Source organism: Hyla sarda, chromosome 4 (assembly GCF_029499605.1).
Source record: "Hyla sarda isolate aHylSar1 chromosome 4, aHylSar1.hap1, whole genome shotgun sequence".
Taxonomy (NCBI): domain Eukaryota; kingdom Metazoa; phylum Chordata; class Amphibia; order Anura; family Hylidae; genus Hyla; species Hyla sarda.
In genome coordinates, this window is record NC_079192.1 from 173,397,983 (window position 1) to 173,412,111 (window position 14,129).

The 14,129-nt window shown below is 42.3% G+C and overlaps 1 protein-coding gene across 1 annotated transcript in view; it reads left to right on the forward strand.

The window, feature by feature from the left end:
* The window catches only part of HCN4 (hyperpolarization activated cyclic nucleotide gated potassium channel 4), a 485,567-nt gene that overhangs the window by 64,332 nt on the left and 407,106 nt on the right, over nt 1-14,129 (forward strand). The gene's annotated exons all lie outside the window — the stretch shown is intronic.

Genomic DNA, 14,129 nt, shown 5'->3' on the forward strand with positions numbered 1-14,129 from the left:
AAAAAATATATATAATAGATATATAATATATATATAGAGAGAGAGAGATGGACAGCGTAAAATAGCTTGAGGATGAAAATATGGTGTATGGGAAAATATATACATATATATATATATATATATATATATATATATAATGGAAGAATATATAAAAAATATATATTTTATGATGAAAAAGTATGAAAACGTTTTATTAAAAATAATAGATAGCTTGATGGGATAGATTTTGTATAAGAAAAATATAAGAATTGTAAGAGTTATGTGGTGTCCCAGTACAGGAGCTTGTCCTGTCCCTGTCTTTAATCCCCTCAGTTAGAGTCCCTCCATTCCACAGGGCTCTCCTGCAGGGCTTACCCTTTACTCGCCTCAAATAATGCATTATAAAGGTATAGGGTAAGATTCATCAAAACCTGTCCAGAGAAAAGTTGCTAAGTTGCCCATAGCAACCAATCAGGTCGCTTCTTTCATTTTTCTGAGGCCTTTTCAAAAATGAAAGAAGCGATCGGATTGGTTGCTCTGGGCAACTAAGCAACTTTTCCTCTGGACAGGTTTTGATAAATCTCCCTCAGTGTATATTGGTCGTTATGTGTAAAGATATGTACAAAGTTGTATAAATGTATAGGACTTTCCTGGGTCATGTGATAATGTCATGTGATGTACCCAGAGTTCTCTGGGTTCAGGACCTACAGGCTTTGCAACCAATGGGATTGGTCCAGCCTCCTTAGTATATAAGGGGCTGCAGTCACTAAATTCGCTCTCTTGGTTCCTGCACTTCATCAAGTACACTTCAGCAATACCAATTCAAGCACAATCAGCATATCTCAATTCATCTTACCTAGGCCAAAGCCTAAAGAACCAGCAGCCACTAAAACCATGACTTATAAAGCTCTATCTACAAATTCTTTAACTACTATTCAACTAAAATCCTAAAATTAGTAGCACAGTGGCCTGCTTAACCTGTTAAGGACCAGGGGCATACAGCTACGCCTTTGCTCCCCATGTACTCAAGGACCAAGGGCGTACCTGTACAACCGTGGGAATTTCGGTCCCCGTCCGGCGCGCGGCAGGGACCGAAATTCCCACAGTCGTACAGGTACGCCCTTGGTCCTTAAGTACCAGGGAGCAAAGGCGTACCTGTATCGATCAGCAGGTACCACGCGCAAATGCCCATGTCGGCGATTGGCGCAAATCGCAAGTGAATTCACAATTGCGATTTGCGTGATTCCGGGTCATTACGGGTCTATGGTGACCCGGAATATAAGGGGGATCGCGGTTGACTAAGACACCTACGATCCCCCTAAAGGGATAGGAGTGAGGTGGCAGGGGTGCCACCCCTCCTATCCCTGCTATTGGGCGTCTAGAAGCGACGTCCAATAGCAGATCGGGGAAGGGGAGTTAACTTTAGTTTTCCCCGTTCGGCCCACCCACAATAGGCGGAAATGACAGAGGACCGGCGCCGAAGATCAACTTACCCTGGGGGCGAGGCTGCGTGCGACGATCGGTGTCGGAGATCGGCGGGCGTCATGTCGTGCAGCTGGCTCCCTGGATCCGACGGAAGCTGGTGAGCTGCCGAACAACATCTGGAGGGCTACAGTCTGGGACCACTATACAGTAGTCTCTACACTGTTGCCCTCCAGATGTTGCAAAACTACAACTCCCAGCATGCCCAGGCAGCTTTCATGCTGGAATTTGTAGTTTTGCAACAGCTGGAGGGCTACAGTTTGGATATCACTGTGCAGTGAACTGTGGCCCTCTAGATCTTGCAAAACTACAACTCTTAGCATGCCCACATAGCAATTTGCTGTCTGGCCATGCTGGGATTTGTAGTTTTGCAACATCTGGAGGTCCACAGTTTGGAGATCACTGTGCAGTGGTTTCTAAACTGTAGCCCTCCAGATGTTGCAAAACTGCAAATCCCAGCATGCCCAAACAGCAAACAGCTGTCTCGCCATGCTGGGAATTGTAGTTGCGTACCTCCAGCTGTTGCATAACTGCATCTCCCAGCATGCACTTCGGCGATCAGTACATGCTGGGAGTTGTAGTTTTGCAACAGCTGGAGGCACACTGGTTGGAAAATACTGAGTTAGGTAACAGAACCTAACTGAAGGTTTTCCAACCAGTGTGCCTCCAGCTGTTGCAAATGTTTTTGCCGCAGCGCAAACTCCTAGCGGTAATCTCACTGTAAACCTCCGCCAGTGCGAATGTACCCTAAAAACACTACACTACACTACACTAACACATAATAAAGGGTAAAACACTACATAAACACCCCCTTACACTGTCCCCCCCAATAAAAAGGAAAAACGTATTGTACAGCAGTGTTTCCAAAACAGAGCCTCCAGCTGTTGCAAAACAACAACTCCCAGCATTTCCGGACAGCCACTGACTGTCCAGGCATGCTGGGAGTTTAGCAACAGCTGGAGGCACCCTGTTTAGGAATCACTGGCGTAGAATACCCCTATGTCCACCCCTATGCAATCCCTAATTTAGTCCTCAAATGCGCATGGCGCTCTCTCACTTCAGAGTCCTGTCTTATTTCAAGGAAACAGTTTAATGCCACATATGGGGTATTTCTGTACTCGGGAGAAATTGGACAACAAATTTTGGGGGGCTTTTTCTCCTTTTACCCCTTATGAAAAGGAAAAGTTGGGGTCTACGCAAAAAAATAAATACCCACATGTGACCCCATTTTGGAAACTACACCCCTCATGGAATGTAACAAGGGGTATAATGAACTTTAAAACCCCACAGGTGTTTCAAGTATTTTCATTAAAGTTGGATGGGAAAAAAAAAATAAAATAAATAAATAAATTAACTAAAATGCTGTTGTTACCCAAAACTTTTCATTTTCACAAGGGAAAATATGAAAAAAAGCCCCCCCCCCCAAATTTGTAACCCAATTCTCTTGAGTAAGAACATACCTCATAAATTCAATGAGGGGTGTAGTTTCCAAAATGGGGTCACATGTGGGGGGTCCAGTGTTCTGGCACCACGGGGGGCTTTGTAAATGCACTTTGCCCCTGACTTCCATTTCAAACAAATTCCCTTTCCAAAAGCTCAATGGCGCTCCTCCTCTTCTGAGCATTGTAGTGCGCCAGCAGAGCACTTGACGTCCACACATGGGGTATTTCCATGCTCAGAAGAAATGGGGTTACACATTTTGGGTGTCATTTTCTCCTATTACCCCTTGTATAAATGTAAAATTTGGGGAAGAACCAGCATTTTAGTCAAACATTTTTTTTTTCATTTACACATCCAACTTTAACAAAAAGTTGTAAGATACCTGTGAGGTGTTTAGGCTCATTGTACCCCTTGTTACGTTCCTTGAGAGGTTTAGTTTCCAAAATAGTATGCCATGTGGGTATTTTTGCTGTTCTGGCACCATAGGGGCTTCCTAAATGCGACATGCCCCCCAAAAACCATTTCAGCAAAATTTGCTTTCAAAAAGCCAAATGTGACTCCTTCTCTTCTGAGCATTATAGTTCGCCCGCAGAGCATTTTACGTCCTAACATGGTGTATTTCCATACTCAGAAGAGATGGGGTTACAAATTTTGGGGGGCATTTTCTCCCATTACCTTTTATAAAAATGGTAAATTTGGGAAAAAAAACTGCACTTTTTTTTCATTTACACATCCCACTTTAACGAAAAGTCATCAAACACCTGTGGGGTGTTAAGGCTCACTGGACCCCTTATTACGTGCCTTGAGGGGTGTAGTTTCCAAAATGGTATGCCATGTGGAGGGTTTTCTGCTGTTCTGGCACCATAGGGACTTCCTATATGTGACATGCCCCCCAAAAACTATTCCAGAAAAACTCACTCTCCAAAATCCCATTGTCGATCCTTCCCTTCTGCGCCTGCCGAACACTTGACATACACATATGAGGTATTTCCTTACTCGAGAGAAATTGGGTTACAAATTTTGAGAGGATTTGTCTCCTTTTACCTCTTGTAAAAATTCAAAAACTGGGTCTACAAGAACTTGCAAGTGTGAAAAATGAAGATTCTGAATTTTCTCCTTTATTTTGCTGTTATTCCTGTGAAACACCTAAAGGGTTAACACACTTACTGAATGTCATCTTGAATACTTTGAGGGGTGCGGTTTTTATAATGGGGTCATTTGTAGGGTATTTCTAATAGGAAGGCCCTTCAAATCCACTTCAAACCTGAACTGGTCCATGAAAAATTCCGATTTTGAAAATATGGTGAAAAATTTGAAAATTGCTGCTGAACTTTGAAGCCCTCTGATGTCTTTCAAAAGTAAAAACCTTTCAACTTTATGATGCAAACATAAAGTAGACATATTGTATTTGTGAATCAAAATATAATTTATTTGGAATGTCTATTTTCCTTACAAGCAGAGAGCTTCAAAGTTAGAGAAATGCAACATTTTCAATTTTTTCATCAAATTTTGGAATTTTTCACCAAGAAATGATGCAAGTATCGACCAAATTTTACCACTAACATAAAGTAGAATATGTCACGAAAAAACAATCTCTGAATCAGAATGAAAGGTAAAAGCATCCCAGAGTTATTAACCCCTTTAGGACCAAGCCCATTTTCACCTTAAGGACCAGAGCGTTTTTTGCACATCTGACCACTGTCACTTTAAGCATTAATAACTCTGGGATGCTTTTACTTATGAATTTGATTCCGAGATTGTTTTTTCATGACATATTCTACTTTAACATAGCAGTAAAATTTCGACGATACTTGCATCATTTCTTTGTGAAAAATGCCAACATTTCATAGAAAATTTTGCAATTTTCGAACTTTGAAACTCTGCTTGTAAGGAACATAGACATACCAAATAAATTATATACTGATTCACATATACAACATGTCTACTTTATATTTGCATCATATGTTTTTACTTTTGGAAGACATCAGAGGGCTTCAAAGTTCAGCAGCAATTTTCTAATTTTTCACAACATTTTCTAAATCTGAATTTTTCAGGGACCAGTTCAGGTTTGAAGTGGATTTGAAGGGCCTTCTTATTAGAAATACCACACAAATTACCCCATTATAAAAACTGCACCCCTCAACGTATTCAAAATGACATTCAGTAAGTGTGTTAACCCTTTAGGTGTTTCACAGGAATAGTAGGAAAGCGAAGGAGAAAATTCAAAATCTGCATTTTTTACACTCGCATGTTCTTGTAGACCCAGTTTTTGTATTTTTATAAGGGGTAAAAGGAGAGAAATCCCCCCAAAATTTGTAACCCAATTTCTCTCGAGTAAGGAAATACCTCATAAGTGTTCGATCGGCGCAGTAGAGGGCTCAGAAGGGAAGGAGCGACAATGGGATTTTGGAGAGTGAATTTTTCTGAAATGGTTTCAGGGGGGCATGTCACATTTAGGAAGCCCCTATGGTGCCAGAACAGCAAAAAAAATCCACGTGGCATACTATTATGGAAACTACACCCCTCAAGGAAGGTAACAAGGGGTACAGTGAGCCTTAACACCCCACAGGTTTTTGACGACTTTTCATTAAAATCGGATGTGTAAACGATTTTTTTTTTTTCACTAAAATGCTGGTTTTCCCCCAAATTTTACATTTTTACAAGGGTTAATAGGAGAAAAAGCCCCCCAAAATTTGTTAGGCAATTTCTCCTGAGTACAAAAATACCCCATATGTGGCCCTAAACTGTTGCCTTGAAATACGACAGGGCTCTGAAGTGAGAGAGCGCCATGCGCATTTGAGGACTAAATAAGGGATTTGCATAAGGACGGAACCGGATGCAAGAATGACACTTACCAAAAATACCCTATGGTAGTGTTTCCCAAACAGGGTGCCTCCAGCTGTTGCAAAACTTCCAGCATGCCTGGAAAGTTAATCGCTGTCTGGCAATACTGGGAGTTGGAGGCTCCGTTTTGAAAACAGTGTCACATGAGAAATGTTTTATTTGGGGGGGGGGGGGGGGAGAGGGGGGGGGGCTGTGTAGGGGTATGTGTATGTAGCGTTTTATTTTGTGTAATGTAGTATAGTGTGGTGTTTTTAGGGTACATTCACACGGCCGGGGTAGCTTCCCGCTGGGAGTTTGCGCTGCGGCGGAAAGCTTGCTGCATCTCAAACTTGTAGCAAGAAGCTCACTGTAGCCCCGGGTGTGTGAATGTACCCTGCACATTCACATGGGGTGGGGGGGCGCAAACCTCCAGCTGTTGCAAAACTACCGCTACCAGCATGCCCTTTGGCTGTCCATGCATGCTGGGGTTTGAAGTTATGCAACAGCTGGAGGCACACTGGTTGCAAAACACAGAGTTTGTTACTTAACTCATTGTTTCGCAACCAGTGTGCCTCCAGCTGTTGCAAAACTACAACTCCCTGCATGTACGGTCTATCAGTGCATGCTGGGAGTTGTAGTTTGCAACAGCTGGAGGCACACTGGTTGCGAAACACTGTGTTAGGTAACAAACTTCACAACCAGTGTGCCTTCAGCCGTTGCAAAAACGGCAACTCTCAGCATGCAGTGACAACTGAGGGCATGCTGGGACTTGTAGTTATGCAACAGCTGGAGGCATACTACCAACACTCCCAGCATGCCCTTTTGCTGTCCGTGCATGCTGGGGGTTTTAGTTATGCAACAGCTGGAGGCACACTGGTTGTTTCCCAAAAAGGGTGCCTCCAGCTGTTGAAAAACTACAACTCCCTGCATGCCCAGACCGCTGAAAGACCTGTTGGGAGTTAGTTTTGCAATATCTGGAGGGTCACAGTTTGGTGACCACTGTGCAGTGGTGTCCAAGCTGTAGCCCTCCAGATGTTGCAAAACTTCAACTCCAAGCATGCCCAGACTGTCCAGGCATGCTTGGAGTTGTAGTTCTGCAACATCTGAAGGGCCACATGTTACAGAACTACAACTCCCAGCATGCCTGGACTGTCTGGGCATGCTGGGAGTTGTAGTTTTGCAACATCTGTAAGAGCACAGTTTGGACACCACTGCACAGTGGTCTCCAAACTGTGGGCCTCCAGATGTTGCAAAACTACAACTCCCAGCATGGCCAGAAAGCCTTTGGCTGTCTGGGCTTGCTGGGAGTTGTAGTTTGGCAACTCCTGTAATGCAGCAGTGAAGATCACTTACCGCTGATCTTCACTGCTGTGTCCATTGCTGCCTCCGCCGGTCCCGCGCTGTCTGTCCGGATACCGCCGCGGATCCCGACACGATCGCCGGTCCCGGGACATGATCGCTGGTCCCGGGACCATCCGCCATCTTCCCCCCGCTCTGCTCCGGCATACAGGGGCGGGGCAGAGTGGGGATTTCACCTCTAACCTCCCGCCCCCCCTCTTGCCATTGGTCGCTAGTCCTAACGACCAATGGCAGGGGTTTAGGAGCGAGGTTGCAGCTGCCTATCACTCAGGATGGATCGGAGCGGTCTCTGACTGCTCCGATCATCCCTATTTTCTGGGCGATCGGGTCACCAGAGACCCGATCAGCCCGGAACCCCGCAAGTCATTGTCATTAGTCAGTGACTAACTGACTGACTAATGACAACGATCTGCAGCAGGGGACCAGTCTGATTGGTCCCCTGCTGCATAGTGTCATCGGTCAGCTGTCCAGGACAGCTGAGATGACGTTTCTATCACCATGCCAACGGACATGGTGATAGAAAATGTATTGGACATGTATACACGTCCATTTGCGTTAAGTCACAGAAAAAATGGACGTGTATACACTTCCATTTGCGGGAAGGGGTTAATGCTTAAAGTGAAAGTGGTTAGATGTGCAAAAAACGCTCTGGTCCTACAGTGAAAATTGGCCTGCTCCTTAAGGGGTTAAAGCTCAAGACTATTAGTCCCAGCCAAGCCTGTGAGGAACCTGCATCCCGGTTACCTCAAGAGAAACGGTTTAATTGTAAAGACTGTTTGCACAAGAAGTTAAGTAAAAGTTACAGTTATCTCATAAATCCTGCTGTGGACATTCCTTTTTATTATCCTGCCGTTTTTGGGCCGGTTGTCGGCAGGGCCTTCTATACAAAACAACCGCATACTTGTGTCACGACAAATCAAGGGTTAATACCACCAGACCCTGTAACAACATTGCTTCACGCAGTCACCACAGTTATTTATATATGAAAATGATATATGGATGAGCATCTATAAGGGCCTATAAAATGGTAAAAAATTTATAAAATTGCGTAAAATTTTGTATAATTGTACAAATATATAGGAATTGGGATTATGTGCATGTAGAGAATTATGGATTATAAGAAGGATGCATATGGTGGGGACCAGTGAGGGAGGCTGCATGGGTGGACAGTGGGAGAGGGGCTAAATGGGTGGGGGGACAAGGCGGATGGAGGTGGACGGGGGGAGAGAGAGGGTAAGGCAGTGGGAGCAAAGGGTAGGTATAGTAGGTGAGTTTATTTAATTATTTAGCTTCATTCGGGCCTCTTGGTGTTAGGGTACCCATTCTGTAGATCCAGTACATCTCCCTCCTGGTGAGTTCCCTTTCTGTATATGTATTCCTGTGGGTTGTTAAGGCTCACTGTACCTCTTGTTGCATTCCTTGAGGAGTGTAGTTTCCAAAAAAGCATGCCATGTGTTTTTTTTTCTTTTTTGATGTTCTGGCACCATAGGGGCTTCCTAAATGCGACATGCCCCCAAAAAACCATTTCAGAAAAATTTGCTTTCCAAAAGCCAAATGTGACTTCTTCTCTTCTGAGCATTGTAGTGCGCCCGCAGTGCACTTGACGTCCACACATGGGGTATTTCCATAATCAGAAGAGATGGGGTTACTAATTTTGGGGGGCATTTTCTCCTATTACCCCTTGTAAAAATGTAAAATTTGGGGGAAAACCAGCATTATAGTGAAAAAAAAATCATTTACACATCCGTTAAGGCTTATTGTACCCCTTTTTACATTTCTTGAGGGGTGTAGTTTCCAAAATAGTATGCCATGTTGTTGTTGTTGTTTTTTTTTTTTGTTTTTGTTTTTTTTCTGTTCTGGCACCATAGGGGCTTCCTAAATGTGATATATCCCCCAAAAACCATTTCAGAAAAACTCTCCAAAATCCCAATGTTGCTCCTTCCCTTCTGAGCCCTCTACTGCGCCCGCCGAACACTTGACATACACATATGAGGTATTTCCTTACTCGGGAAAAATTGGGTTACAAATTTTAGGGGGCTTTTTCTCCTTTTACCCTTTGTATAATTTCAAAAACTGGGTCTACAAGAACATGCGAGTGTAAAAAATGAAGATTTAGAATTTTCTCCTTCGCTTTGCTGCTTTTCCTTTGAAACACCTAAAGGGTTAACACACTTTCTGAATGTCATTTTGAATACTTTGCGGGGTGCAGTTTTGATAATGGGGTCATTTATGGTGTATTTTTAATATGAGGGCCCTTTCAAATCCACTTCAAAACTGAACTTGTCCCTGAAAAATTCCGATTTAGAAATTGTATGAAAAATTGGAAAATTGCTGCTGCACTTTGAAGACCTCTGATGTCTTCCAAAAGTAAAAACATCTCAACTTTATGATGAAACTTTATGATGATGTACATATTGTATATGTGAATCAATATATAATGTATTTGTTATGTCTTTTTTCCTTATAAGCAGAGTTTCAAAGTTAAAAAATGCTTAATTTTTCACCAAATTTGGGAATTTTTCACCAAGAAATGATGCAAGTATCGACAAAAATGGACCACTGACATAAAGTAGAATATGTCACGAAAAAACTTTCTCTAAATCAGAATGAAAAGTAAAAGCATCCCAGAGTTATTAAAGAGGTTCTCCGGTGCTTACACATCTTATCCCCTATCCAAAGGATAGGGGATAACATGCCTGATCGCGGGAGTCCCGCCGCTGGGGACCCCCGGGATCATGCACACGGCACCCCGTTTGTAATCAGTCCCCGGAGGGTGTTCGCTCCGGGTCTGATTACGGTCGACCGCAGGGTCGGCGGCGTGTGACATCACGCCTCCGCCCCCGAGTGACGTCACGCTCCGCCCCTCAATGCAAGCCTACGTGACGTCACACGCTGCCGGCCGTGTGGTCGACCGTAATCAGACCCAGAGCGAACACACTCCGGGGACTGATTACAAACGGGGTGCCACATGCATGATCTCGGGGGTCCCCAGTGGCGGGACTCCCGCGATCAGGCATCTTATCCCCTATCCTTTGGATAGGGGATAAGATGTGTAAGCACCGGAGTACCCCTTTAATGCTTAAAGTGACAGTGGTCAGATGTGCAAAAAATGCCTGGGTTCTAAGGGGTTAAAGTCTATAAACCACAGACACATGTGCATCACAGACACATTTATGGCAGTTTGAGGTACACTACCCAAAAGTAGCCACATAGAGACTTTTTATTTTTATTTTTTTTAAAGCAGTGGGGAAAGGGAAGCTCTCCTCTTGTGGCAATTCCAAGTGAAACTACACCTGTACTACAAATGTTTTTACATATCCTAAGACAGAACTTCTTACTTCTCTCTAATTTTGCAGTAGATGGACTGTGTTGCCAGAGCTGGTCATATATTGCGTTCGCTGCATGCAGGCAGGTGTTTGGCGGGTTAATTGCAATAGAAGACTAGCCTCAGTAACATAGCCTTCCCCCTGCAAGCAGGAAAATAAATAACAGGCTGTGTCAACACATTGGCCCTCATTTACTATTGGACCTCTTTTGTCGGGGTTTTTTGTCGCATATTTGTCTGCGCCATGTCGCAGACATCTTGCGCCAGTCTGCGACACAATGCGACATTTTTTCCCGACGGACCCGATGTGGATTCTCCCAAACCCGAAAAAGGGGCGTAACCCGACATTTCTGAGCTTTCCCACGTATTTATAAAGGTTTCCAACCCGAATTTGTTGTATTGTTGTGGATTTTTTCCCGAGAGCTCAGAGGAGTTGGAAACCAAAACCAACAAAACCCAGTGCGACAAACAGGATGCGACATAATAATAAATATCAGGGGAAATAAGCAGTCGGGTAAGAAAGCAAGATAGACTTACAACCCGATTTTCTTAGTAAATGAGGGCCATTCTCTCAGAGTTAATGACAAAGAAGACCGCATTGTGGGACAACCCCTTTAACTGCTGAAAAGGCCAGTTTTACATAAATGTATTACGAATGCATTAAGTGTCCTGACCTTACTGTAGGTTTAATGATCAAATTGACAGTGATAAGGATCTCTGATCTCAGTTTAGTTCACTAATTCTACAATTAACCCAGCATACTCTGGTGTAAACAGTTGCAAATTGTGCATACTGATGGCCAGTTTTCAGGAAAAATGAATGCAAAATATATGAAAATAATGACAATTTTGTTTATCTATAGTTTGGACCAGCTGAGGTGTATATATATATGTGTGTATGTATATATATATATATATATATATATATATATATATGTGTGTGTGTGTGTGTATATATATATATATATATATATATATATAAATATATATACATATATATATATATTAATATAAACAAGAACGGATCTGGGTTTTTTGCTTAATTCACAACAAGCATCAAGCATCCTTTAAGAAAGATGTCTAGACATAAACTGGTCAATCGCTGCCAAAATACCAAACTTTTAGCATACATCTGCATAAAAAAGTCTAGTATTGAATTTGTAATACAGTAGTATTGAATTTGTATAAAGATGTATATGTCTGACATAGGCCAAAAAAGGGGTACTCCTCCTTTCTTAGAAGGGTGACAGTAGTGTGTTTGTAAACCAGTTGATATAAGAGCTGCAACAGATATTTGCTGAGTTTCCAGGAGGTTAGAAACACATTTGAAAACAGTGTCATTTCTTTTTCCACACACTATCTTTGATCCCTTTGGAATCATTTTAATTAGAGATGGCACACAGAAACTTGACAAGAAAGAAGTGTAATTAGAAACTTGGCTAGGAAATGGGAGCTGTTTGGGTGCGGGGGAAGTACTGCTGATAAATATGCATGCTGCTGTCACAGTCTGCAAATTGAAAGCTCCCTAAAATAGTGTGTCTTTGATAATAATCAGCTGTTTTCTTATTGGAATGTGTTTATTTGCGGGTGCCTATTACAAGATTAGTCTTTGATAGATACATAGATAGTGTATTGCTGGCCATTTGCCAGCCACAGCAGTGGCATGGATTCATTTTCAGGGTATGGCCACAAGGAAAATCTGCGCCATTTCCACACTTAATTCCACAGCAGCAAATCCACTTCATATTTTCATGTGTATTTGCCACTGTAGATTTAGGAATGAATAAGATAATATTTTAAAGATAAATAAAGGTCAGTGCATTTCAATTCTGGGGGTTACAGCTTTTTCTGTCTTTTTGCAGCATATCTGTAGCAAAATCTATAAAACTTGCAGATTTATTGTAAATTTTGACTTCCCTATTGAAGTCAATAGGGAAAATCCACAATAAATCTACTTTGTATCCCACAACAGTTGACATGCTGGGGATTTGAAATTTCCATAGAAGATCATATTCTGCAACACTATGGCCCAGATTTATCAAACTGTGTGAGAGAAAAAAGTAGAGGGATCTTCCCACAGCAACCAATCACAGCTCAGCTTTCACTTTACCAGAGCTGGTTAGCTGAGCTGTGATTGGTTGCTGTGGGAAAAGCTCTTCACTTTTTCTCTCACACAGTTTGGTAAATCAGGGCAAATGTGCAGAATTTTTCAGCAATGTGTAAACATTGTAGTAAATCTCATTCACTTTGCTGTTATTGTAAATGTTGCAATAATAGCAATATTATTGTTTTTGATATTGCCGGAAAACCCATAGACGTGCAAGGGACTTCTGGCAATTATGTTGACTGCTTACTCTAGCAGTGGGCTACAGAGTTGCATGGAGATGGAACGTGTATCCTGCCACCACAACATCCTTATAGTTTTCCTTTAATCCCTTAACGACCTGTACGTCCTTTTTTGGCGGGACTTCCCGCACCAGGATGTGCATTTACGTCCGGTGTATGACCGCGAGCATCGGAACGGTGCTTGCGTCCTACACGGCAGGTTCCGGCTGCTACTAGCAGCCGGGGACCCACCCGTAATGGCCGACATCCGCGATTGCGCTGATGTCTGCCATTAACCCCTCAGATGACATGATCAACACAGATCACGGCATCTGCATTAGTGCGGTACTTTGAATGAATGATCGGATCGTCCACAGCGCTGCCGGGGCGATCCGATCATCCAGCATGGCGGCAGGAGGTCCCCTCACTTGGCTCCGGCCGTCTCCCGTGGTCTTCTGCTCTGGTCTGAGGTCAAGCAGACCAGAGCAGAAGATGACCGATAATACTGATCAGTGCTGTGTCCTATACATAGCACTTAACAGTATTAGCAATCAAAGGATTGCTATAGATAGTCCCCTATGGGGACATAAAAAGTGTAAAATAAAAGTTGAAAAATGTAAAAATTAAAAGTAAAAAAAAAGTGAAAAATCCCCTCCCCCAATAAAAATGAAAATTGTCCATTTCTCCCATTTTACCCCCAAAAAGCGTAAAATTTTTTTTTTTATAAACATATTTGGTATTGCCCCGTGCATAAATGTCCCTACTATCAAAATATAATGTTAATTATCCTGTACGGTGAATGGCGTAAACGTAAACAAAATTTTAAAAGTCCAAAAATGCAGCTTTTTTGTCACATTTTATAAAAAAATTAATTAATAAAAAATTAGCTAAAAGTTTTATATATGCAAATGTGGTATCGATAAAAAGTACAGATGACGGCGCAAAAAATTAGCCCTCATAACGCCCTATGTATGGAAAAATGAAAAAGTTATAGGTGGTCAAAATAGGGCGATTTTAGATTACTGATTTTGTACAAAAATATAAAAGTATCTAGCCATGGGTATCATTTTAATCGTATTGACCTACAGAATAAAGAGCACATGTCATTTATACTGTAAAGTGTATAGTGTGAAAACAAAACCATCCAAAATGCGCAAAATTGTGGTTTTCATAGAAATTTCCTCCCTAAAATTTTTTTGGGGGGTTCGCCGTACATTTTATGGTACAATGAGAGGTTTCATTACAAAGTACAATTGGTCACACAAAAAACAAGCCCTTATTTGGGTCTGTAGATGGAAATATAAAGGAGTTATGGATTTTAGAAGGCGAGGAGGAAAAAGCAAAAACGCAAAAATAAAATTTTCCTGGTCCTTAAGGTGAAAATGGGCTTGGTCCTT